At 45.7% G+C, this 25,283-nt stretch overlaps 1 protein-coding gene and 1 long non-coding RNA gene across 10 annotated transcripts in view; both read right to left on the bottom strand.

Annotated features, from left to right (window-relative positions):
* Positions 1-25,283, bottom strand: part of CACNA1E (calcium voltage-gated channel subunit alpha1 E) — a 503,960-nt gene that overhangs the window by 171,616 nt on the left and 307,061 nt on the right. The gene's annotated exons all lie outside the window — the stretch shown is intronic.
* LOC125086018 (uncharacterized) lies at positions 10,658-21,319 on the bottom strand. The gene is made up of 4 exons (XR_007123072.1): positions 21,303-21,319; positions 17,917-17,921; positions 13,200-13,209; positions 10,658-10,751 (listed from the first exon to the last, which is right to left on the bottom strand). It is a non-coding gene; the product is annotated as an uncharacterized LOC125086018 (long non-coding RNA).

Raw genomic sequence — 25,283 nt, 5'->3', positions numbered from 1 at the left:
CTTCCTAGCTGGTCTTCCTCCTTTCGCCTTTGCCCTCTTCCAGTCTACTAGCAACACAGCAGCCAGACTAATTCTATCAAGTGCAAGCTGAATCACATCACTGCCATCTTCACAGCTCTCCCAAAGCTTCCTACCTCACCCCTCAAAGCCACATCATGGTCTACAGGACCCCCCAGGATCTGACTCCCCATATATGAACTCATCTCCTACTACTGCCCTCCTATTGGTAAGCTCCACGCACACGGTCCTCTCTAGATCTACTCTTACCTCAGGGCTTTCCCTTGTGCTGTTCCTTCTCAGAATGCTTGTTCCCTAGGGATGCATAGCTCTCAATTCCTAGCTTTCTTCAGGTCTTATCCAAAAGTCAACTTCTCTTCGAGGCTTTCCTAACTATCCTATAAAAAAAAACCTCATTACTAGACCCACCTACTGAACCTGCCCATGCCCCCAAGGATTATGACCCCTTCTATCATACTATGTATATCATTTTGTTATTTTGCTTTTTACATTATTTAGAATGTAATCTATGAAAGCAGGTATTTCGATCATTTTGCTCCCTGCCGCCCCCTTCCTTATCTAGATCTTTATTATGCACTTGGTATAGAATAGATTCTTTTTTTTTTCTTTTTTTTTTTTAAAGATTTTATTTATTTATTTGACAGAGAGAGATCACAAGTAGATGGAGAGGAAGGCAGAGAGAGAGAGAGGGAGAGGGAAGCAGGCTTCTCGCTGAGCAGAGAGCCCGATGTGGGACTCGATCCCAGGACCCTGAGATCATGACCTGAGCCGAAGGCAGCGGCTTAACCCACTGAACCACCCAGGCGCCCCTAGAATAGATTCTTAATAAGAATTTGTTTTAATTATAAGCCCTAATTTAAGAAACTGAAAGCCACTTATTTTATGTTACTGTTGTTTATCTATTAAATCAAAGAACTTGATAATCTTAAAATAAGAACTTCAGGACCAGATTAAGCCAATACTCTGAAGAACATGTTAAAGAATAACCTTGAGGGAACTTTTACTGGCAAGCAATAGTTATGCATTTGGGGTCCACTAAACAACCACTTATTGAGCACCTACTGTGTGCTACTTACTGAGCTAGGTGCTGGGGAAACAGTATCAACCACAGCGAATAGAGCCTTTGACCCCTGAAATTTACCATCTAGCAGAATCCGATTCTCACTTCTTTGCCAAGTAATGGAATGTCTCTTGAGACGAGTTGTTCATGAAATACGAGTGAGAATACTTTACCTACCCAAAGACAGAAGGACCCAACCAGATGATCATCTGATGTTCCTTCAGCCACTGGGAAGCTCATCTGTCACACCCATTTATTATCCCCTCTCCAACATCTTCCTACTTTTCCCAAGAGCCTTTCTCTCTGGTTCACCAAATCCCCTCCGTCTCACATACCCACATAAATACAGACATGGAGCCAATTCATACTTGGTTGATCTTTAACATTCAAAACACCACTGTAGGCAAATTAAATGTCATGCAGGGACTCACTGTCTGCAACTTTGGGCCTCAGGGGCAAGGCAGGGAGGAAAAGTCATATCAAGTTTAGAGTCTTAAAAAAAGAAAAAAAGAAAAAAGAAGAAGAAGCTTCCATGCAGATCCAAGAAGCTTTTCTTCCCACACTGAAAATAAATTCCCTCAGCTCTGGGGCTCACCCGGCTAAATGCGGACAAAGCAGCAGTCACCCAGATGACATGAAAAGTCCTAATGGCACTTCAAGCGGAGTCACTGTGCTAATACCACATCACTCTGTCACTGTCACAACGTTGTGCCCCTTAAAATACCCAGAGTCATTTGGGCTCTTTTGTAATGGAGAGAGGTGTGGGTGGCAATCTTTCCTTGAGAGAACACTGACAAGGAGGGGCCGAGGAGAATGTTGGCAAAGAATATGTCCTATACTTAAGCCGCAGCACCTCTCACTGTTATCGTTGTGAGGGAGGGGGGTGCGGAAGAGGGAAGCAGGAGTCCTTGATAGAGGGATTGTTATAAAAAAAGATAAGCATGAAAGCTGGCTAAATCACAGTCAGAGAGTCAGAGAGGCAACTAAACACAGAACAAAGGTGTCCAAAGGAATTGCTCCTTCCACTTGGGGCTGGACAGATTCAGATCCCTGCCTATTTCTGTCCCAATCTCCTGCTGGTCACGAACACCTCAGTGCCCATTCACTATTCTTTCAGTATTTTCTGATGAAAACTTAGAATATGCCAGCTACTATTCCAGGTGCAACTTACCATAAAAAAAAAAAAAAAGAATCGACACGAAAAGTGCCAATTAAAACACAAAAATTTTTAAGAATAAACACATCTTAGATATAAAGATACACAGGGTGGAACAGAATAGCATATTAAAAACCTTCCAAAATGAGAACATAATAACAACAGAAACTAAAATAAAAATAAGTCTGTAATACAGAAAATCAACAAAATCCAGAATATTTTATTATTATGTTCAGTTAGCCACAGTATAGCACCTCATTAGTTTTTCATGTAGCGTTCAACAATTTATCAGTTACATATAACATCCAGTGCTCATCACAACACGTGCACTCCTTAATACCCATTACTCCATTACCCCCTCCCCCCAGAAACCTTCAGTTTGTTTCCCAGGGTCCACAGTTTCTCATGGTTCATCTCCTGCTCTGATTCCTCCCCCTTCAGATTTCCCTCCCTACCCCTACGGTCCTCCGTGCTATTGCTTATGTTCCACCTATGAGTGAAACCATAGGATAATTGTCTTTCTCTGCTTGACTAACTTCACTTAGTATAATCCCCTCCAGTTCTGTCCACGTCAATGCAAATGGTGGGTATTGAACCTTTCTGATGGCTGAATAATATTCCACTGTATATACGGATAAAGAATTGGTTCTTTGAGAAGGCTAATAAATTTGATAAGCCAGGACACCTGGGTGGTGCAGTGGTTTAAGGATCAGACTCTTGATTTTGGCTCAGGTCATGATCTCAGGGTCTTGAGATTGAGCCCCATATTGGGCTCCACCCTCAGTGGAAATCTGCTTGAGATTCTCTATTCCTCTCTATCTCTCCCTTCACTTGTACATGCTTTCTTTCTAAAATAAATAATTCTTTAAAAAAGTTTGATGAAGGGGCGCCTGGGTGGCTCAGTGGGTTGAGCCGCTGCCTTCGGCTCAGGTCATGATCCCAGGTCCTGGGTTCGGGCCCCGAGTCGGGCTTTCTGCTCGGCGGGGAGCCTGCTTCCTCCTCTCTCTCTGCCTGCCTCTCTGCTTACTTGTGATTTCTCTCTGTCAAATAAATAAATAAAATCTTAAAAAAAAAAAAAGTTTGATGAAACTATCACGACTGATCAAAAAATAAAAGAGAAGACACAGATTACTAATATTGGGAATGAAAAAAAAAGAGGACATTACTAGAGATCCTATAAACATCAAATAAGAATAACAATTTTATGCAACTAAATTTTAAAATTAAGAGGCAATGCATCAGTAGTTATTAAAATACAACTTGAAATAATCTATACAAGAAACAGGAAAGCAGAAAAGTTTAATGTCTAGCAAAGAAATTAAATCTGTACTTAAAAAAATCACAAAAATGAAACTTGAACCTTACTAAATTCTTTTTCTATATTGATCATGTTTGCATTGATCACAATTTTTCTCCTTCACCCTTTCAATACAGTGAATTACATTAATTTTATACTGTTAAACAATTTGCAAGGTGGATAAGGCCAATATAAAGCTAAAAAACAAAAACAAAAACAAAACACCAACCCCAGATTACTTTATGCATGAACACTAGTGGAAGAAGTAACCCTAATCCTTAAATCTTACAAATTATTCCAAAGAATAAAGAGAGAATATATCTTGTTTCATGTGGGAAGCCCAACACTGATACCAAAACCTAACTAGGACATTTCAGGAAAATTACAGGCCAATCTCTATTATAAACATAGAGAAAAAAATTCTAAACCAGAATAAATCAAATCCAGTGACATAGAAAAAGCATAGTACAACAAAGTTTGTGTTAGTCCAGCACTGAAAGTTTAACACTAGAAAAATAAGGGTAGGAGTGCCTCGGTGGTTCAGTCAGTCAAGCATCTGCCTTGGACTCAAGTCATGATCTCAGGGTCCTGGGATCGAGCCCCTCGTTGGGCTCCTTACTCAGTGGGGAGCCTGCTTTTCCCTCTGTCCCTCCCTCTGCTCATCTTTAAAAAAAAGAAAAAGTGTAATTCACTATATTAAAATATAGGCAAAAATTATATGATCGATGCAATAGGTAGAGAAAATGAATTTAAGGGAGTTCAACCTCTGTTCTTGATTAAAAAAAAAAAAAAAAAACAACTTTATCAATTTAGGACTAGAAGAAAATTTTCTTAGCCAAAACAAGGATATATATGAAAAAGCTATAACAAAAATATTTAATGAGGAAATATTGAAAGCTTTTTCATGGAGACTGTAAATAAGAACACCCATTTTTACCACTTAAATTTAATTTGTACTAGGGGTCCTAGCCAGTGCAATAAGACAAGAGAAATAGTGGTGTAAGGATTGGAAAGGAAGAAATGAAACTAGCATTATTTGCAGCTGGCATGATTATGTATGTAGATGGATTTTCAGATACACTATTAAAATGTAGAAGTGAATTTAGCAAGATTGCCAGATAGAAATTCAATAAACAAAACTCATTTGTATGTTAATATACTATTAGCAAAATATTAGAAAACTTTAAAAACACCAATTATGAGAATATCAAAAACATTGTTTAAGATACATCAGACTTCTACACAGCATACTATAAAACATTAAAATTAAAATGTTTTATACTGAGAAAAATTAAAATAGATACAATAAATGGAGGGATATGCTACATGCATAAATGGTATGGCTCTCTATTGTAAAGATGTTAATTCTCCCCCCAAATCTACAGATTCAGAGCAGTTCTAGCAGGAATTTCTGTGATGGAAATTGACAATTCTAAAATAGATATATACATATAAATAAAAATTTTCTAAAATAATTCTAAATTATAATTCTAATATAGATACAAACAGACACATACACACACACACACACACACACACACACACATGAAAATGCTAGGAGAAAAAAGTAATAGCCAAGACAAGCCTGAAAAGGAAGAACAAATTTGGAGGAATTATATTACCACATATCAAAATTTACTATAAATCTATAATTATTAAGAAATGGTGGTACTGGGACCAAGCAAAGAGACACAGAACAGAGTGCCCTGAAACAGACTCATACATATAGGGTCAATGATAAATAACCTTTTCAGTAAACAGTGCTAGTCAAAAAGTGCTAACCCATGTAGACTACATGTCCATATGGAAAAAAATTAGTCTTAACTCCCATGCACAACATACATGAAAATCAATTCTGGGTGTGCTGAAAACCAAATGTGAAATGTAAACCAGTAAAACTTCTAGGAAATAAGGCAAGAGAATATCTTCATGACCTTAAGGCGGGAAAATTTGCTCAGTCAACCTGATAGTTTTGTGTATACTCAAAGAAATGAATGGCGGAGTTATCTTGCCTGGCATAGTAGATCATAGTAGCTCTTCAGGAAAGAGCATTTTAAATGTAACTTGTGTGTATGTGTGTGCATGCGTGTGCACACGCATGCACGTCTACTCTCCATGGGACTGTCCCAACTGACTGATACTGAAAAAGGCCCAGGGGCCGGTGGCGTCAAACCACAAAAAGGACAGTGCCAAGGGCTACTGCTTGGGGCTCAGATGGACTTCTAAGAGGCTACCAGTGATAAACTTCCCTGAGTGAACTCCATACACCCCCAGTTTGGCCCTGAGCATAGGCTGTTCACAAACATGATTCATTCACCCCAAGAATGGATTTCTCACATCAGATTCACCATCAGCAACTTTTCCAATGACAGAACTATATAATATCCATGGCCCACATGCTCAGGTTAACCAATCAGCAACCCATCAGCCACCTGTGAAGCCAATCTGTAACTGAAATATTTCTCAGAGCAAATGGAGTCGCAGGATTGGAAAGATCCGTGGCATTAGCCACTCCCCTCCAGGAGAGTAGATGCCCCAGATAGAACTGGAAGTCTACTCCTTAGGCAGAGAAACTTCTGCCTTACAGAAGCTGGGATGGTTAGGTAGGACCTACATTTTTCTCCAAGCTTCTTCTTTCCCTTGCTTCTGCAGATGGTCAGCACCTACTCTGAGGGCCACATTTTGTTCAGGTATGTTAATCTATTAATAGTATTAGTATTATCTACTCATAGTATTAGACTGGTTCCAGTAGACTGGAACATGATTTAGCAATCCCTACTCTTAGATTTGTACACTGACATTCAGAAGGAGATCTTATTTCTCTTTTGTGTTTTTAGAGGATACCTTATTTTCCCACCTGTATGCAATAAGGAAATAGTTTGTCCACAGCTAAAATTTTTACCAAGGGTAAACAGGGAGAGTTGGTTGCATTCTAGAATGACCAGATACAAGTTATCCTCATTTAAGACTTGTAACATAAGTCAACTACTCAATGAAAAATCTGCTAACCACACAGTTGCACAATCACAATGTTGTGACTTTTCATACACTAGAATAATTATGGCAGTAAACATAACCCCACAGGTTCTTCCCAGTTACTGATACTGAGATAGGGCGAGGAGATGAAGGCTGATTGAATCTACAGATTACCAAGTAACATAAGAGCTTCTGGAGGTAGATCCAAATCATGCTTGAACTCACCTCTGTGTACCTCAAGTCTATCTTATCCTTGAGGAAAGCAGGCTGCTTGCTGTCTGGCTTGACAGCAGTGATACACCTGCCCAAAACACCTCACCAATGTACTTGCAGGTAACAGACAGGGTCTTCCATTCTCTGGTTAGAAGTAAGTGTTTAGTATGAATTGTTTTCCAAGAGAAAATACAGACTTAAAATCAAGCAAAAGCGTAAGCAACTAAAATTAGTACCTTTCCTTGGAGCAGTGCCCATGATGGTACCTAGTACAGTGAGCATGATACTACTTATTAGTATGAGCTGATGGATGGATGAATAAATGAATGAATGGATGAATGGGGAAGAGAATTTGATAGGGGAGGCATGGAGGACCAAACTGTGTTGACTGTGGTAATAGGAGAGGAGAGTTTTACAAAAGGTGTATATGGGAAAGGAAAGGAAGGCTGGCAGCTAGAAGACACACTTTACCATTCTTCTAAGATCTGACTCTGACACAATGACATTGTACTGCAGGTGTTGTAAAAGTTGAAAATAATGGACTTAAAGACCTCAATATAATGCCCATTGTATAGTAAAGACCTCAGTATAATGTCCATTGTATAGTAAAAAGTTCAATGAAGAACCATTTTCCCATAGTTTTATTTACACCAGAGCCAAGTTGCTTGCTAGTGTGCATGGGGCTGAGCTGGCCTCAGAGGGGCCTCATGAATCAAGACACCCCACTGAGTCTGGGGAGCTCAGCACCAAATGGCTTTGAGTCTTAACACCAGTATTGACAGAGATACCTAAGTATGTGTCTTTGCAAATAAGATTTAGATGACCAAGTTCACAAGGCCTGCTTTCAACTCTCTCAGTGATTTCCATGTGAGAAACAATGTTTGCAACAGAACATTTTGCTCTCATCCAAAGATGATTAAGAATAGTTGGCATGGGGGTGCCTGGGTGGCTCAGTGGGTTAAAGCCTCTGCCTTCAGCTCAGGTCATGATCCCAGGGTCCTGGGATCGAGCCCCACATCGGGCTCTCTGCTGAGCGGGGAACCTGCTTCCCCCTCTCTCTTTCTCTGCCTACTTGTGATCTCTGTCTGTCAAATAAATAAATAAAATCTTTAAAAAAAAAAAAGAATAGTTGGCATGTCAAATGAAAAAAACAAAGTACACAGTATTGTACTCAGAGACTGGCTGTCTTTTGTAGGCTAGGCAAGGTAGAAAGTACTATAGAAAAAGAAATGATCTTGGTACCTCCCAACAAATCCTCACATACATTCTGTAGGCCACCCTCCACCCCAATTACTCAAAGACGTAGAAGGAGTCTTCTCAACCTTACTTGTTTAGGTTCCTGGTCTATGACTGGGGATAAGAGGGAGAAGAATGACTGGAAAAATGATGTGCAGGGACTGGAAAGGACTGGTCTTCAGGAAGTAGGCCCAAGCCACAGACCCTCTAGGTGGTCCTGGAGCACCAGGACCTGGTTGTCCTTATGCAACATGGGGAACAAACTGTCAGGGGCTTTAGACTATGAAGATCTATAACAGGTAAGGAAGATGCTTTTCTACACACCAAACTTACAGGGCTTCTTCCAGCCTTTCTTGACCATCCGTCTAATTAACACCTGTGCTGGTATCTCTGGGCCAGCTCCGAGCACGTGGAAGGTGGATGTGTGTGCTCTCCTGCTAACTCCTCTTTAACCTGGTTGTAGTTCTTTAGAACTAGCTCGTCTTGGGTGGAAAACCAAGACCAGCTAGTTCTAAGGAACTATAACCAGGTGCAACAATCCCTTGACAATAGCAAGTTTGAGATCCACCTGTGCCCCTGACCAGCTGTGTGACCTAAGTCAAGACACTCCCTTTCGGCCTCAGTTTTGTGATCTACAAATGAAAGCTAATAGTTCTATCTCGCAGAACCGTTAGGAGAATCACATAATGAACGTGCGTTAGAATTTACTTGGGCTCATTAGCAATTTTCTTACCATCTTATACACATACTCAGGCAAAGCCTTCACCAACTCCTCACCTCGTCCCAGAGCCCCTTCTACCCCCACACTCACTGCATTTGGTGTTTCTTTGCCCACTCGGTTCCTCTCCTTGTCTGCCACATTTGGGACTATTATTCCTAAGGCTTCCCCATCATACCTGCAGAACTGTTTTCTGTTTAACAACCCTTCTCAAAATCCAACCTTTCCAAATATTTGCCTCCATTCAGTTCTCATTGACAAAAACAAAACAAACAAACAAAACACAAACATCTTTCAAATAAGAGGTCTTAAGGAAAGGAGAGCGAAGAGGGCAGAGAGCCTGAGAGCGAGCGAGCGAGCCAGCCAGCCAGCCAGCCCCACTGTCATTCTTTCTCCTGGGGTCATGTTTTACGTTCTTGTTTGTCCTACTTCAGGCCTAAACCCAAGGAGCCCTTCCACGGTTTCGCTTTGTTCCCATGTGACCCTGATGTAGCTTTTGTGCTTGGCGGACATGAACTAGAAACTGGTATTACAATAAAGGAATGGCGCTGGACAGATGGGCAAGAGGTGGCCCTGCTTGGTAGGGCATCCTTTCAGATGCCCTCAAGAGAAAGCCGGGGAAGACAAATATTCCCCCTCCATTTCCTCCTCCTGGGCTTCCCGCACCCTGCGGGCCCACGTGTGGGTGCAGCTGTCTCCACAGCGTCTCAAATGGCAGTCCCCGTCCAGGCAGCTGCACAAGGGTTGGAAGAGTCAGGAGACGCCTCCCACCAGCCCCACAGACACAAAAGCCTCAGTCCATCATTACCGAGTCTCATAGTAATAACGTGCCATCAGGGGTGTGGAAGGAGCCCCCAGAAATAAGGAGCTAGGCAGCTGCAGCAGTGATGCCCCGAGGAAAAGCAGAGAAAAGCAACTGGTCACAAAGACCCCTGGCATGGGACCGGAAGAGAGGGGAAGGAGGGAGAGGGCAAGCGAAGGGATCCTGCCCACAAATGCCAGGATTGGGGGGCTCTCTGTGCCCCTGGGTGTCCTGTGGACACACTTCCTAACAGCCTCCACACCCAAGTCTCCCCCATTCCCAATGGTTCCTCATGTTCGTCGGGCACTTTCCATCTTCAGTCAGCCAGCACTCGGTCTGGGCCCCTTGTCCCCTCACAACAGCTCCTATGACAACAGCCTTCCAGCCACTCCTTTCTTCTCTTGGCCCAACTCACATACCTCCGCCAAAACCATTTCTTCAAACACAGTGTTAATAATGCGTCCTCTCCTTTGAAACATCTTCTGTAACTTCCGTGGTCAGCAGGATAAAACCCAACCTTCCAAGCCTAACAACAGCCCTCACGGTCTGGTGGAAGCTACCTACTTCTTAAATCCTACTTCCCACTGGTTTCTTTAGCTGCCCCTCAATACCTTCCAGCCTTTCTGCTCTCCTCACTCTATCGTCTTCATCTGGGCATCCTGGGTTCCTTGCTCCTGCCTCCCCCCAACCACACCCATCTGTGCTGCCCCTCCCCCATCTACTCGCTGCCTGTTTCTGTGCTCGGAGAGGGAGAGGGTGGCCCCCTTCAAGCAAGCTTCCTCAGCTGGCTCCTTAATCCTTTCGCTTCTCACCACAGGCACCTGCGGCAGGGGAGGGTCAGATGGCTGACTTTCCCCACTCCCTCTGATTTCAGGGCACCTTCCAGCTTCCTGATCCCGCTCTCACCGGGCTCTGATAACCCCCATTCCTCCCCTTGCTTCTTCAGACCCAGGACCGGAAGTGACGTCCCACCACAGCTAGTCCCTGAGATCTAAACCCCCCTCGTAGGCCCCGTCCACATCGCTTAAATACCCCCTTCATTAAATACTCCTCTTCACGCGCCACCTGAAGCTGTTTTCTCTTCCCCATCAGGATCTGCCGGAATCACCATCTTTCCAGCCTCCTTCCAAATCCCGCCTCCTCCAAGAAACTTTCTTTTCCACTGTAGTTAAGAGTGATTGCTCATCTCTCGTCACTCCCCAACGTTCTTACTTAATTCCAGCACTCTGATGGAGCTTTAGGGTTTTCAAAGTATTTGACATAAATGAACTCATCCTTTCCTCACAACAGCCCTGAAAGATAGACAAGGTATTATTACCATTAATAATCTCATTCGCATTTTGCAGAGAGCTGAAGCTTCTGGAGAACAACAGCCACGGCAGAGAACACTCAGCGATGAGGTTGTCATAATGCAGGCGGTCTGGGCTTCGAGAAGAACTGGAACCCCACGGAGACAGGCCAGTGTGGGAGGCGAGGGAGGTGCGTCTGGCTAGGTGGGGGCTGGGGGGCATCTATGGACAGTCGAGATCCAAGAAGATAAAACCCACTGCACGTGTGACCACAGAGTGGAAGACACAGTCCTCAAGAAATACATAAGCTCTATTTGGGGGAAAAAATGCCTATGCACACAAGCTGATAATATAACACAGAACAGAACAGGGACAAATAGGAAGGGGCCTTAGGGCCCAGGACTCTTTGTTACGCCTTTCTGAATGTCCTGCCCCACCCCCACCCTCCCTGAATCAAAGCACCTTGAGCATAGGTGTTGGAGACATTGCCCTCACTTGTTCAGTCTCTACAGTGGGCTGCCTGCCATGTTCCAGAGCCACCGCCATGACTACCCAGACACAGCCGTGCTCGCATGGAGCCTTGTGATTAGTAGGAGGAAAGCTAGTGCCTGAAACATTACACAAGTAACCGGAATAGTACAATGACGGTAAGCGACCCACGGGAAAACAGAAAGAGTCGTGAGTATGATCCCTGGGCACAGCTGAGTCTGTTTAGGGCCCGTGCCCAGAAAACATTTTCCTCAGGGGACGTACTTTAAACTGGGACCTAAAAGCTGAGTAGGAGTTTAACCAGAAAGATGGGAGACTACCGAGGCCGGAAATTCTCATACCTGCAGAACCGCATACCTGACTTTCCGAGGGAGCTGAAGCCGGGAGGCTTGTGATTCCTGCAGATCACGCGCCATTAAGGAGTTCTGTCTGTAGTTCAAGAGCAACAGGAACCCAATAAAGCATTTGGAAAGGGAAGTGACACAGAAACTGTGTCTTGTTTAAAAACCCTTCAGGCTGCAGGGTAGACAGAGGCTCCAGAGAGGAAACTGGGATGGCAGTCAAGGGGTGGCCGTCATAATCTGGGAAAGAAGACGGTCCCCGGACCAGAGTCTCCATAGTGGAGACAGAGACCGAGGGACTGGGACCTGTTCTGCGGGCAGCATCCGTAAGCCTTGCTGTCTGACAGGGAGACAAAGTGAAGGAGCCGGAGGAAACAAGGATGACAAGGGGGCTTTTGGCTCACACAACTGAACAGGCGGTGGGGCTCCCGTACTGGGGTGGGGGAGACTGGAAACCAGGATGGCAGGAAGATCAAGACTTCTGTGTAAGGCTGAGGTAGTTAGCAACGGTGCCAGCTGTAGGTAATTAGCCATCTCCACCTGGAGCTCGGAGGAGAGTTCTGGACTAGAAATATAAAATCGAGTCATCAGCGTATAGTCAAGGGACTTTCAACAGTATCCCAAGGGAAAGGGCGTGTAAGAAGAAATGAGGGCTCCAAGGAGAAGAAGCAACCAGAAAAAGGGAAGGAAGCAGGACAGTGAGATGGCCCTGAAGCCGGGAGCTTCAAGAGGGAGGGACGGAGCTGCAGGGTTGAATGTCGCTGAGAGGTCGAGTAGGGTAGACTGACCCATACCCGTATACCGAAGGGAATATAGCTGAGGTTTAAATGCTCAGATTACAAGTTTACAAACTCTGTGCTAAAATCCTCACCTACATCAGTCCCTACCAGGTAAAGCCTGAAACCGCCCTGTGCCGGAAGCCTCCCCAGGTCACCCGGTCTTCCCCTCCCCGCTGCCTGGCCAGCCAAGTGGATCCCAGGTCCTGTCTCCGGGAGCCCAGGCAAGGGCCAGCGCAGCTGAGGGCCCCCTCCAGGTGACAGAAATAGCTGCACAGATAATGAGATCTAGCCATGTTCCAGAACTGCTAGGAACGCTGGGTGTTGATTAAATTTTCATACCTCCATGACAGACTTTTTTCCCTGTCTTTTTTTGCCCCCTGTGTTTCTTTTTTGGTTGTTATTCCTATTCCCAAAACATAAAGGAAGCAAAACGAAAGGAATTCTTTCCTTGCCTGTGTTTTGTCTGAAGGTTTAAGGGGTGGGGAGCTGGAGGGTGGGGGAGGTGCAGGGGCTCTGGGTCACCGGCTGAGGGCTGAGCGGTGTCCCAGCATCTGGAAAATAGTTCATGCCGATCCTGCTCCCCAGCCCCCATTCCTCCCTCCCTCCCAGGCTTCTCTCTCTCTTCTCTCTCTCTCTCTCTTCCCCCTCATGGAGTTTTTACTGCCTCATCAGGCAGGCTTTTGTCCACGTTCTGCCCCCCTCCCTCACCCCCACTCGGTCACCTTTCCTGCTTGCTCTCACTTCTCTCTTTCTGTTTCCTCCTCAACAGCATCCTAAGTTAAACACACGAGTGTACGGGCACGCACACACACACTCACAACTGACTCTCTTCTCTCTGCCTTTCCTCCCTCGCTCACTCAGTCTCTGGACAGGCTCTCCTGATTTCCATTCTCAGGGAAGAGCTAGCAACCAGGGATCAGGGCTTTCTGAGAGAAGACAAATAACTGCCCATTCCTTCCTCCACATTCAGAATGACAAATGGGGCCTTTCTCATGTCTCCCACACTCAGAGGGTTTTGGGGTCATGTCTCCCTCTCGTTCTACAAGTTGGACTCACAAAGGGATAAAAGATTCCCTCTGACCTCCATTAAGGAACTCCATGTTAGGTTAAGAGAAGCATTCCTGGGCTGGTCCCCACCCGGAGGAGATCAGAGTAGCCCAGAGAGGCCTTCTCTCCTCCCTCCAGCTGGGATGTGGGATCAGATCCAGCTGGAGGGGAAAGTAGGGCAAGGTGTATAGTAAGCACTGTTCTACCTCAGTCCCACAGGAATTGTGACAGGCGACCTAATTTCATCTCAAGTGACTTGGTAGCAGCCTCACCCTTATCAGTGGAAAGTGGCATGAGGAGTCTAATTACATGAGCGTGAGGCGTGGCACTGTGCAGGGACGACGTACTCCCCCACCCTCCGCCCCCATGAAAGCCCTGCCTCCAAGGGCCAAGCCCAACAACTCCATGTCTTCCCACTCCTCAGTTTTACCAGAGGGAAGTGTAGCCAACCTGTGCTCCTATTCTGAAACAATTCTGTGGCAGCCCCTCTCCATGAAAAGGATTATCTCAAGCCTGCCTGGAAGAAAGGTGGGAAGTTCTATTTGTGAAGATGGCACTAGGGTCTGAGGGTTCTGATTATTCCCCTAAAAAGGAAGGCCAGCCAAGGTGAGGTGAGTTCCCCGATGACCACACTCTGGCGATCAATGGGACCTCAGTCTGAGGAGGGTCAGTGTGGAGCCACTCACCCACTACTCGCCTCAAATGGCAATAGCACTGGAAGTTTGGGCATGTGGGCACCATTCATGGGAGTCAACAAGACCCTGCCTCTCAAATCACGGTAAGTCCAGCAAATATAAGTCTGCCTCTTCTCTAAAAATCAGTGGTTCCGGGACGCCTGGGTGGCTCAGTTGGTTAAGCAGCTGCCTTCGGCTCAGGTCATGATCCCAGTGTCCTGGGATCGAGTCCCACATCGGGCTCCTTGCTCTGCAAGGAGCCTGCTTCTCCCTCTGCCTCTGCCTGCCATTCTGTCTGCCTGTGCTCACTCTCTCTCCCTCTCTCTCTCTGATAAATAAATAAAATCTTTAAAAAAAAAAAAATCAGTGGTTCCAGGATGAGACTAGCTTCCCAGCTCTGTGCCCTCGAGGCAAAGGCAAAGTGTGAAGGGGCATGGGTCAGAAGGCCATCTTCAAGCTTCTGGTCAGGCTAAGTACTGCACATCTTTGACCAGCACTCATTACCTGAGCTACCTTCGGAGCTCTGTGAGGCAGGCTGCTGCACACCTGATTGCCTCCTTGCCCCAGACACCTGACAGTGAGCCAGCTCACATCAGTGGACATGGAAAGGCAGGCAGGCAGAAGCGAAAAACAGGAGAGGATAAGAAACAGGCTTCTCTAATTACTATAGAATCCTTCCTGGTAATCAAGAATTCCTTAGTAAAGACGATCAAAGGTGAAAAATGCTTACTAGCATCTGACCAGTCTTCAAGGGTCTCAAACCCTCCAGTACTTTCATCAAAAGGACAGCCCTATTCTAACATTCTCTCTTATGAAGATATTTAAAAAAAAAAAGAAGAAAAAGAAGAAGAAGAAGAAGAAAGGAAAGGAAAGGAAAGGGAAAAAAAAGAAAAGATGTGTCATGAGCAAGGTCTCCAGCTAGGTGCAGTAGGGAAAAAAACCTGTTCTGTCTTGGAAATACTAATTACAGTGTTCATACATGCATGCCTCATTAAAAAGTCAGTTTTCACACACAGCTACTCCCTACAACAATATAAAAATCAAAATATAACACGTAAGCAAATTAAATAAGTTGTCTACTCCCCTAAATGGCCCTTTGGCAATGCTTATTTTGAAATAGTTGTAGCATAATGGTTAAGAGCACAGATTCTGGGCATAGATAGCCTTGGTTTTCTCAACTGTAAAATGGGGAGAGGACAGTCCTACTGGAAAAGGTTAAGAAAAATTAAGCGAATTTGTATTTATAGTATGCCTAGAACATTGCCTGGCATACATACGTGCTGTCTGTGGTGTGCCATGAGTCCTCACCCTGGATGTTTCCCAACACTAAATATCCCCAAGGATGTAAGCAAGAGGTCTCCCAATCCTTAGGGCCAGTAGTTTTCCCTTCCTGGTTTTAAGGTTCAAATATCTCCAATTCATTCACAATTTCAAACTCTAGCCAGTGGTGTTGGAAGCTCACTGTGGCACCAGCTGTAAGTCTGGGTGAAGGCTTCCTGAGGATTCCCTTGGGAATTCCTACCTCTTCCCCACCCCCCAGTCAGAGACCCCACAGTTATCTTCATGCACAGAAATGGATCTTGGGACCCTCAAATAAATCACTGTTTCTTTGGTAAATACGACCTCAATAAGCCCCTTTGTGGATGCACCTAAGCTCAAACGTGGGATGGGCAGTTTGTTAATAAGACTAAGCACATCTAGGTGAATGGCTCAACGCTGTGGAGGCCAGCTGACTTCTCCAATGGGAATGCTGTTCTCGGGTCCCTTACAGCAGCCAGCCATCTCACAAAGGCACTCCAGAGGTCACCGGAGGGCCAGAGAGTAACAGACAGTGCACAGACCAGCTCACCTGCCATGAACTCACATTCTGGCATTCATTCATTCAGCAAAGATCTACTAAGAACTTATTCTACACCAACATGCTGTGAACAGTGAGTGAGACAAAATTCCCACCCTCGTGGGGCTTATACTCTAGTGTGATGAGGGAGCCTGTGGACAGAATAAATGGGTGAAATATACACTGTGGTACATTCCCTGAAAAGAAAGAAAATGGGGAAGGGGATGTTGAATTTTAGATAGGATGGTTATGAAAGAGCTCACTGAGGAGGGCAAAGAGTGAGCCCATCACGGTAAGTGAGCGAGAGAGTATACCAGGAAGGTTTCAAGGCAGGAGCATGCCTGACATGGGTGCACAGGAGAACCACTGTGGCCAGAGCAGAGACATGAGGGGGAGAGTAGGCGAGGAGCAGGGGGTGGGGGAGCACGTCGCATAGAGTCCCTCGGACCGTTGGGAGAGCTCTGGCTATTAGCTGGCAAGGGAGGAGGAGCCACTGGAGGGTTCCCTGCCTGAATGACAAGCTCTAACTTAAACTCACCAGGTCATAGGGACAGAGATATGCTGTCCTACTGCATAGGACATTAGGGGCCATCAGGGGCACTGTAGTAACTCAGGCTTGGAGCGGGGGTTAGGGCTGGGGGTTAGAACTGGCGGTCAGGTTCTGGATAATAAGGAATGGGGACTCAACAGGAATTATGGACGAATTAAATGTGGGGTGGGAGAAGAAAAGAGAAGTCAAAAGCGGTTTCAAGGTTGGGTAGCTCCAGTGTCCACGGCTGAACGATATGACAGGTAAGTGATTGACACCACAAATGTAACGTCAAGAGGAGTGGAAAGGCAGCAGAGGACACTGAGGGGCAATAGGGAACGGGAGAGAAGAACTGTGTTAGAAGAGGGAAAACAGTGTCCAGCATGCAGCAGGCCCTCACTGAAAGTTTGTTGAACGCAGAGAGATGCGGTTACAGACATAAAATCCAACCTTTGCAAACGACATCATCTTGAAGGAAAATATAATTTTATTTCACAGGAGAAGAGGCAGAGACAAAAGGAAAATGAACCAAACCACAGTAGACTCAGATCGAAGAACTCCGAAATTCTCTCTGCCCTAAACCTGCAGTTAGCTCCTTGGCTGGTAACGAAACTCCTATTTTCATTCCCTAGGGCAAAGCAGTTCCTGTTCTAATCAAGAAACTGGCCCTAGAGCATGTTATTATCCTGATAATTTCCTAAGAGGACTAATAATGCTAAATGTGGGCTAAATTCCAGAAGAAATAGCTCCAAGAGAAAAACCCCAAGTTCTCAAGGGCTTAGTAACAGGCCGACTGCTGTCCTAATACACAGCGAGTTGTAGTTCCTGAGCTCAGGCCTTGGCCCTCTTCTTTAGGGACACTGTCCCCCTATGGGACATCATCCCATGACTCTAAAATGATTAATAAATTGATGCTTCTTAAATGCATATGTCCTGAGACACCTGGGTGGCTGAGTCATTAAGCATCTGCCTTTGGCTCAGGTCATGATCCCCAGGTCCTGGGATGGAGCCCCACATGGAGCTTCTTGTTCAGCAGTGAGCCTGCTTCTCCCTCTGTCTGCCATTCCTCCTGCTTGTGCTCTCTCTCTCTCTCTCTGACAAATAAAATCTTAAAAGAAATTAAATGTGTGTGTCCTGCCTTGACCTCTCCTCTGAGCTCCAGACTCATCTATTCCACCACTCTCTCACCACGACATCTCCAGCTCGGATCACCAACAGGCATCAGATAGGCGTCCCCAATGTAACACGCCCCTGAATGAACTCTTGACCTTGTCCAACCAACCTCTTTCTTCTCTAGGTGTCCCTGTCTTGGTAAATGGCACCACTGCTGGTTCATCACTGTTGCCAAGGACCCATCACTGGCCCCTGCCTTTCAGAACACACCCCAATCAGACCACCGCTCACCGCCACCCAGCACGACCACTCCAGACTTCACTACCAACGCTCTCTTACCACCTCCACTCTTGCCCCACTATGGCCGGTTCTCCACACAGCAGTCAGTGTGATCTTTCAACATACAGCAGATCAGACCATTCATCTGCTCAAGATACTTCCACTTCCCATTAAATGAGAAACAGAATCCAACCAGGCCACATTGGATCTGGCCCCAACTATCTCTCAGCTCACCCTGGAGCACTCTGGCTTTCTTGCTGTTCTCTGAACCTACCAAGCAACCACTTTGCCATGCAAGACACTGGGAGGCTTCTCTACGATGCTATTCTTGACCACTTCAGACAGAATGTGGCCATCGTCTTCATGACCCCACAGCACTAAACATGACAAGACACTTCACTATGGCACTGATTGAACCTAGTCTGTTTCCCTTTCCCGAGGGCAGGAACACAATCTCTTTTACACTCCAACATCTAACACAGGTCCTGGCAATGAGTAGGTCCTCTAAGCTTTGTTGTGTGAATTAAGTGGAACTGAATTCCCCTATCAGCCACCATCTTCTCTCCTATTCTGCTCTAACAAATGGAAGCAAGGAGAAGTGGGAAGAATCTGGGCTTCTCTAGTTAGGCAAAACTAGGTTCCAACCCAGGCTTTCCACTTCATAGCCGTGTGACCTTGGGCAGATCACTCACCCTCTCTGTGCCTCAGCTGCTTCATATGTAAAACAAAGAATGACAAGAGTCAATTTCAAGGCCACTGTAAGAATCAGAGGTCGTACATGTGAAGTGCCTGGCACAGCGTCTGGCACACAGGAGGTGTAGCATAAATGGCGGCTAGTACGATTATCCACGTTTCCTGTCTTTCATCTCTCTTTTCAGATTCACCTCATGCTCAAAGAGATCGCAACAAAGTGTGTTTTGTCCTGAGACAGGCGAGGTAACACAAGGAGAAAGACGCAAAGGTGTATGGATGGGAGGAGAGGCTTGACTCCCGGGATGGAGGGGGAAGAGGCAGATTGAAGCTGTGGGAAGCAAGACGACTGACCAGAGCAATGGCCCCCTCTCTCCCCTCGCGCCAGCCTCTGCTTACTGAATTGACCATGACCGCAAAAGCCACTGAGGCTCTAAGTCCCTGTGGAAGTCATAGCTCTTCTGAGCACCAGGGTGGGTTTCATAAAAGAGATCGGTTGCCACAGCAGAGAGAGATCTACAGGCTCTTCCAAATTAGAACAGGAAGTTAATTAAACCAGGAGAGAAGCGAGAGATGGGGAGATGATGAAGGCCCCAGGATATTTCCTTCCTTCAAGGGGAGGGGGAAGAGGGGAGGGGGCAGGGCAGAGCAAGAGGTCACCCCCCTCACGATCTGCCCCTCTCCTCCCTCTGCCCCTCAACCCGTCTCCTCCCACCCCCTACTTCTCACTCCTTCTTGGAATCCTTTGGCCTCCTTTTTCGGACACCTAAGTCCCCACCCCAAAACCAGCTTTGTGCAAAGCTCTCCCTCAAGACATACGTGCTGCTGACTCACCCTCCCGGCTTGTAACAAAGCTTAAAACTTTCCCTTCCCCAGTTATTATCTTCTCTTGCTCTTTCTACTTCATCTTGCTTCATGTTATGAATTATGTTCAGTACTTCTGGTACTCCAGAAAGACCCTTTATCAAATCTGTACAAAAGAGAATTCATGAGTGGTTTTGATGGACCAGGAGTCTCTTGAGATGACAAAGAGCTGCCCCAGCCTGCAGGCAGTTGGAGCTTGAATAAGCGCACATAGGCACGTGCGGGGAAGGGCGGGGGGCATGCCCCTCGGTAGAGACCAGACCCCAAATCCTTTGGATCCAGCAACTATAATACACAGTAAGGACATTCTTTCTCTCTCACTTGTCTGCCCTGCACTAGGCTGCACAAAGCCGGGGCACACAGGGGGCCCAGGTACGATGAGGTCAGGTGGAAACCCACCTTTCCAGGAGGGGAAGCTCACGGCAGACTCATGCCGTCTGCAGCGCTAGGCGGTGCCTTAGTTTTATTGATAAATCATAAATCAATTTAAGCCCACTGGAAGCGGCCTCCCAAGTGCCTGGGACAGAAAGTTCTCCAAGACCCTCCGGCAAAGGGGCTGTGTGCGTGTCAGGAGCCGCAGCACAGCTGCCTTGCCCTCCCAGGGGGAGGGAAACAGCCCCGTTCTGTTTCTTTGGCCCCTCTGATCTCCTCTGCCCAACCTCCTGTCTCTCTCCCTCCTCACCGCCCACTTCCCCACTTGCTAAAGGCACACGAGATCCAGTTTAAATAACCTACTTCGCAGTATATTTAGCTTTCAATGGAAGACAAACGCAATAAATAACGGGCACAAAAGAGAGGCGCGCGCCCTCCCCGTCACTCCAACACGCGCGCACACACAAACTAAACTCCGCTGTAACCCTTCCCGGGCGGGCGGGCGAGCCCACAGTCACAGTCCCTTCCAGCAGCTCAGGGTGGCAGGCAAAGTTGGTGTTCCCTGGGTAGATGAAGGTCCTAGAGGGTAGACCCAAACTGCCGACTCAACGAGGCTATGGAGTTTTGAACCCCAGGAGGACTGGAGCCATGGGGGCCCCGCCTCTTTGCAGAGCAGGATCCCGATGACTCGGCCAGCCCTGGGTGCCTCTGCTACTCCTTCCCTGCTTGCTCGGGCGGCATGCTCCCCGAGGGCCCGTGTCAGGCTTGTCCCGTGGGGCCTGCTAAGGAAGAGGAACCCGTCACAGAGTGAGGAGAGTGGCAGACCTGAGGATGGTGAGGAAGGTGAAGAGAGAGTCCTGAGTGAAAACCCCAGGAGAAAGGTGTGCCAGCCTCACTGACTACCCTAGCCCCACCTGTGTTTAGGGGGCCGGTCCTACCAAGAACTGGAAAGTACCCACGACTGGTGGCAAAGGAGGTGTGATCGGCTGGCTGGGCAGGTGCCTGCTGCCCTTGGGTCCTGCCTCTCAGGCCAAATCATTCGGGCAGGCTCTCTGGTTCAAGGGACAGTCATAACTAGAGGCGCCCCTAAAGGCAGGTGGGGGTCTGCCGCAATCATTTGGCTAAAGATGGAGCCTCCTGGGGAAGGACTCATGTTTCCATGCTCCTTTTCTTTTTGGCTTCATCTAGAAATCTGCTGTTTATATACAAATTACTTGGGGAGTGGCGGATTTGTTTTACATCATCAAGGAAACAGCTGAAAGAGGTCATGGTATTACGACGTATTGTGCACAAAGGAAAGAGAAAGATGCTAACAATATTTTGAATACATAGTCTACCTTTATTCCAAGGAATCCCAGTGACCGTATCTGTCAAAACACATTTTAAGGAGATATGTGAAAAATCTGCATTGTGGAGCTCAATAGTGGAAATCCTCCTAACATAACTCTTCGTAGCCGTAAAGTGTTTTAATAACACCTTAAACTTAGAAAGCATATCTTGGCGCACGAAGTACTTTCGCACACACGTTCTTACTTAATTCTTACATCCATAATAGAACTAAGGACTGAACTGGTATTACGATTTAACAGAAGAGTAAAGTGAGTCTCATTGAGGTCATGTGACTTTCCTAAATCATGATTGGGGGGAGCAGGGAGTGGATAAGAAACAAAGCCTGGAATGGGCCTCCGGCCTCCGGAGCACAATCCTATGTCTAGTATTACCTCATGTCTTATGGCATTTGCCATACCAGCCTAACTGTTTTCCTAAGATATTCATTCTTCAGTGATGTCAGATAAGCAACCACTAAGTTCTACTAAAATTAAAGTAGAAATTTCAGTGTCCCCAGAATCGAAAAGAAAACTTAAGTACCAAGCTGCTATTAGCAATACTGTGCGTTCACAGTAAATTATTTATATCAATATATAGTTATATTAACAGATTAATCTATGACATAGATAAAATCTATATTACCATTGTTTTTCTACCTTTCACAGTTCTGAGAATTTTCACAAAACAAACAAACAAATAAAAGAATATGGGTTTGCAACAGGGTCAATGTTTTATTTTGCCAAGAAAAGCCATTAACATTTTAAAATTTTAAATTCAAATGCAAGTTGAACGAGTTTAGTTTCATGAAAACCTATACTGCCGTTATCCTCCTGTTCTGCCAGACTGGTAAGAACTTTCCCAAGGCCTCGGCCCTGGACCATTCAGGAACACTACTGTGGGTTAAGTTCAGGTCTTCCCTACACTTACAAAGTGTCAAAAATCCTGAAGCACGTTAGAATTTTGTGGCCGTGCCATGTCACCATTTCCCCATTATTCAGAGGTAATAAAGTTAGCAAGAACTGATGTGAACGCTTCAAAAATATTCAGAAACCACTTTTCACCAAATGCAGGTACGGTTTTCAATACACACGTAAGTAAACCACACCGTATTTCTAAGTCGAAAGTCAGGGCATGAGAGCACCCAGAGCACGGAGCAGAGACTTAACCAGCGAACAGATGCAAAGGAAGAGAAAACATGATGGGAGAATTCACCTTACATGCCCTTGAAACAACGAGCACTCCCTTTAAATAAGCAAAAAAAAAAAATAATAATAATAAAATGAAATAATTAAATAATTAAATAAAATAAAATTGTCTCAGTAAAACCGAGTTTATAAGTACACAGCCCATACAAGCCAAAAGTCATGAGAAGAGCAATCCTATGGCAAAGTATTTTTCAAAGTACTTTCCTATCTCATGTTAGGACTCTTTTGAGGTAGGAACACGAGGTGGTATTATCCCCATATTACTTTTTTTAACTGATTTTATTTATTTATTTGAGTGAGAGAGTGTGAGAGAGAAAGACAGAGAGAGAGACAGAGAAAGAACAGGAATGGGCAAGGGGCAGAGGGAGAAGCAGACTCCCTGCTGAGCAGCAAGCCCAACGTGGGGCTCATTCCTGGGACTCCTGGATCAAGACTGGTGTTAAAGGCAGACATTTAACTGACTAACTGAGCCACCCAGGTGCCCAAACCCCCATATTACTAATGAGAAGACTACTAAGACATTTATTTATTCATCTACCCAACACTCAAAAAGAGAGATAAGTGCTTTGCCTGCAATCACGGGGCTCTGTGCAGAAGGGGATCCAGTGGTGGTGTCCCTACCTTCAGTTATGTATCAATCCCAGGCTGATTTCCAGGAAAGCAAAAGATGGAGCTTGTAAAAGGTTCAAGTCAAAGGTGGATTCAGTAATGGAAATGGATTCAAGAAACAAAAGTGTGTTGGGGTGCCTGGGTGGCTCAGTGGGTTAAGCCTCTGCCTTCGGCTCAGGTAATGATCTCAGGGTCCTGGGATCGAGCCCTGCATCGGGCTCTCTGCACAGGAGAGAGCCTACTGCCCCATCTCTCTCTCTCTCTCTCTCTCTCTCTCTCTCTGCCTGCCTCTCTGCCTACTTGTGATCTCTCTCTGTCAAATAAATAAAATCTTAAAAAAATAATAAAATATTTTTTTAAAAAAAGAAAAGAAACAAAAGTGTGTGTGTTAGTGTGTGTGTTTGTGTGTGTGTTTAAGGAGTCTTCAAAGAGGGAGCTGTTCTTGGTCAGGGTTCATCACAAAAGGCAGAGCGTCCTTTTTCTTTGTTATGTTCCAAAACCCGAGCATCTCTCAGACTGCCTAGGTGTGGGTCTCTTTAAAAGCATTTCAGAGCCAGCTTCCAAGCCTGGATGCCAACTGTGTCATGGAAATAAACTGCTAATTACATGCAAACCCTCTGTAAACACTCAAATTACTGTCCCCCTACTTTTCACTCTTTTTTTTCCTCTACCTGCCTCCGGGGGAGGGAGCGGGGAGCTGAGCTGGAGTGTACCAGCATACCAGCCTCCAGGAGCACGGCCCCTGGGGACCATGGTGCTCACTCCCCTCATCCAGCACAGAATCCAGCCCACTTGCACGGAGAGCCAGTGCAGTCCGGAAACCATGGCACCTTCCGTGGGCAAAGTCAGTCCCTCAGTGGATACTTACTGAATGGTTAACCATGTTTGGGGACCTGTGACTGTTGCCAGAAGACAGAAGTAGGGAAAAGGGACAGAGACACCTAAACGATAAGTCAAAATCGGGGAATCTGGAAAAAGTGCCCCAAATGCTACTCACATTTAGGTCTGGGGAAGACAGCTCAGAGGAATCCCCTCTCCCCTGACCTTCTCGGGGATAGTCAGAGAAGGCTCTCTCAAGGAGATGGCACCAAAGTCTCGGAGGAAAAACATGGGTGCAAGATCGGCTAAGAGACCAGTGCAAGTTGCTAGGCTGAGGGACAGGAAGCAGCAGATCCGCACAGCAGGCAGCAGGAGAAGATGCTCTGTCTGTCCACTCTGGGTGAGTGGTTTTCACAAGATGTTCTGAGCAAAAGTATATCACCATAGGGCTTCCTGTGTCCCAGGCCGGTGCCAAGGGCTTTCTCCACCTGATCTCACTCAATTCTCCCAACCCCATGAGGTGGGTCCCAAAATTACCTTCACTTCACGGATAAGGAAACTAAGGTACAGAGGGTAAGTAAGTTGCCCAAATCCCACAGGCAGCGTAAAGGTGGGACCAGGCTTCCTAACCACTGTTACCCTACCTCCAGCATCAGAAATCATTTTTTTCCCCCAAACAAGATCTTCATCAGAACATCAGTGCAGAAAACTTACCCAAAAAGGACAACTTTTTACAGAAAAGCATTTTATCTATTTAATCTATGCATGATACAAAACACGCATTCAATAAGGAATCAATCACTCAAAGAAATGAGATGGTTTTTAGCAAGATACAAACTCAAAGTCAAGGCCACAGATGACAGGTGCAGTCTTGAATCAGCATTGGCATCCAGCTTATTTCTGTATTTTGTTTTAGTTTCACAGTATGGAGAAAATCCTGAATCACACAGAAAAGTAATAGTGTGCTCCCTTGTATCACTTCATATGAGCCAACAAGCTCAAGCCTGAATTTTTTAAAAAGGCTAACACACAATACAAGCTTTCTAATCAACAGCACATTTACCCAAAGTTCAAACAAACACTGAAGATGGCACAGAGAGCTTGAATTCAAGGTCTGCCCAACACGGAATTATGGCAGGATGACCATGGGCGGTCTCCAAGTGTGAATATTTGGTCTATAATGCATTGATGATGTGTGACTTTTTAAATTAGCTTTTTTTTTTTTTTTTTTTGCCTTTTCATCATTTCCTACCTCATCAACTCTAATATACCTTTCTTCATAGTTGAAGGTTTTGGAACTCAAAATATATGAAGATAGAATGTACGGAATGTAGTAGCTTCCTCCTCCCCCTCCAGCATGAAATGCTGTTACTAAGTTTTTAGTAGATCTTATAATCAATGGTATGTATCTTAGATTCAAGGAAATGTAATAGTTAAAAATGTATTTTAAAACAAAATTTGAGGGGTGCCTGGGTGGCTCAGTGGGTTAAAGCCTCTGCCTTCGGCTCAGGTCATGATACCAGGATCCTGGGATCGAGCCCT

The sequence above is a fragment of the Lutra lutra genome, chromosome 15 (assembly GCF_902655055.1).
Source record: "Lutra lutra chromosome 15, mLutLut1.2, whole genome shotgun sequence".
Classification (NCBI taxonomy): Eukaryota; Metazoa; Chordata; class Mammalia; order Carnivora; family Mustelidae; genus Lutra; species Lutra lutra.
This window is presented reverse-complemented; position numbering and strand designations above follow the sequence as displayed.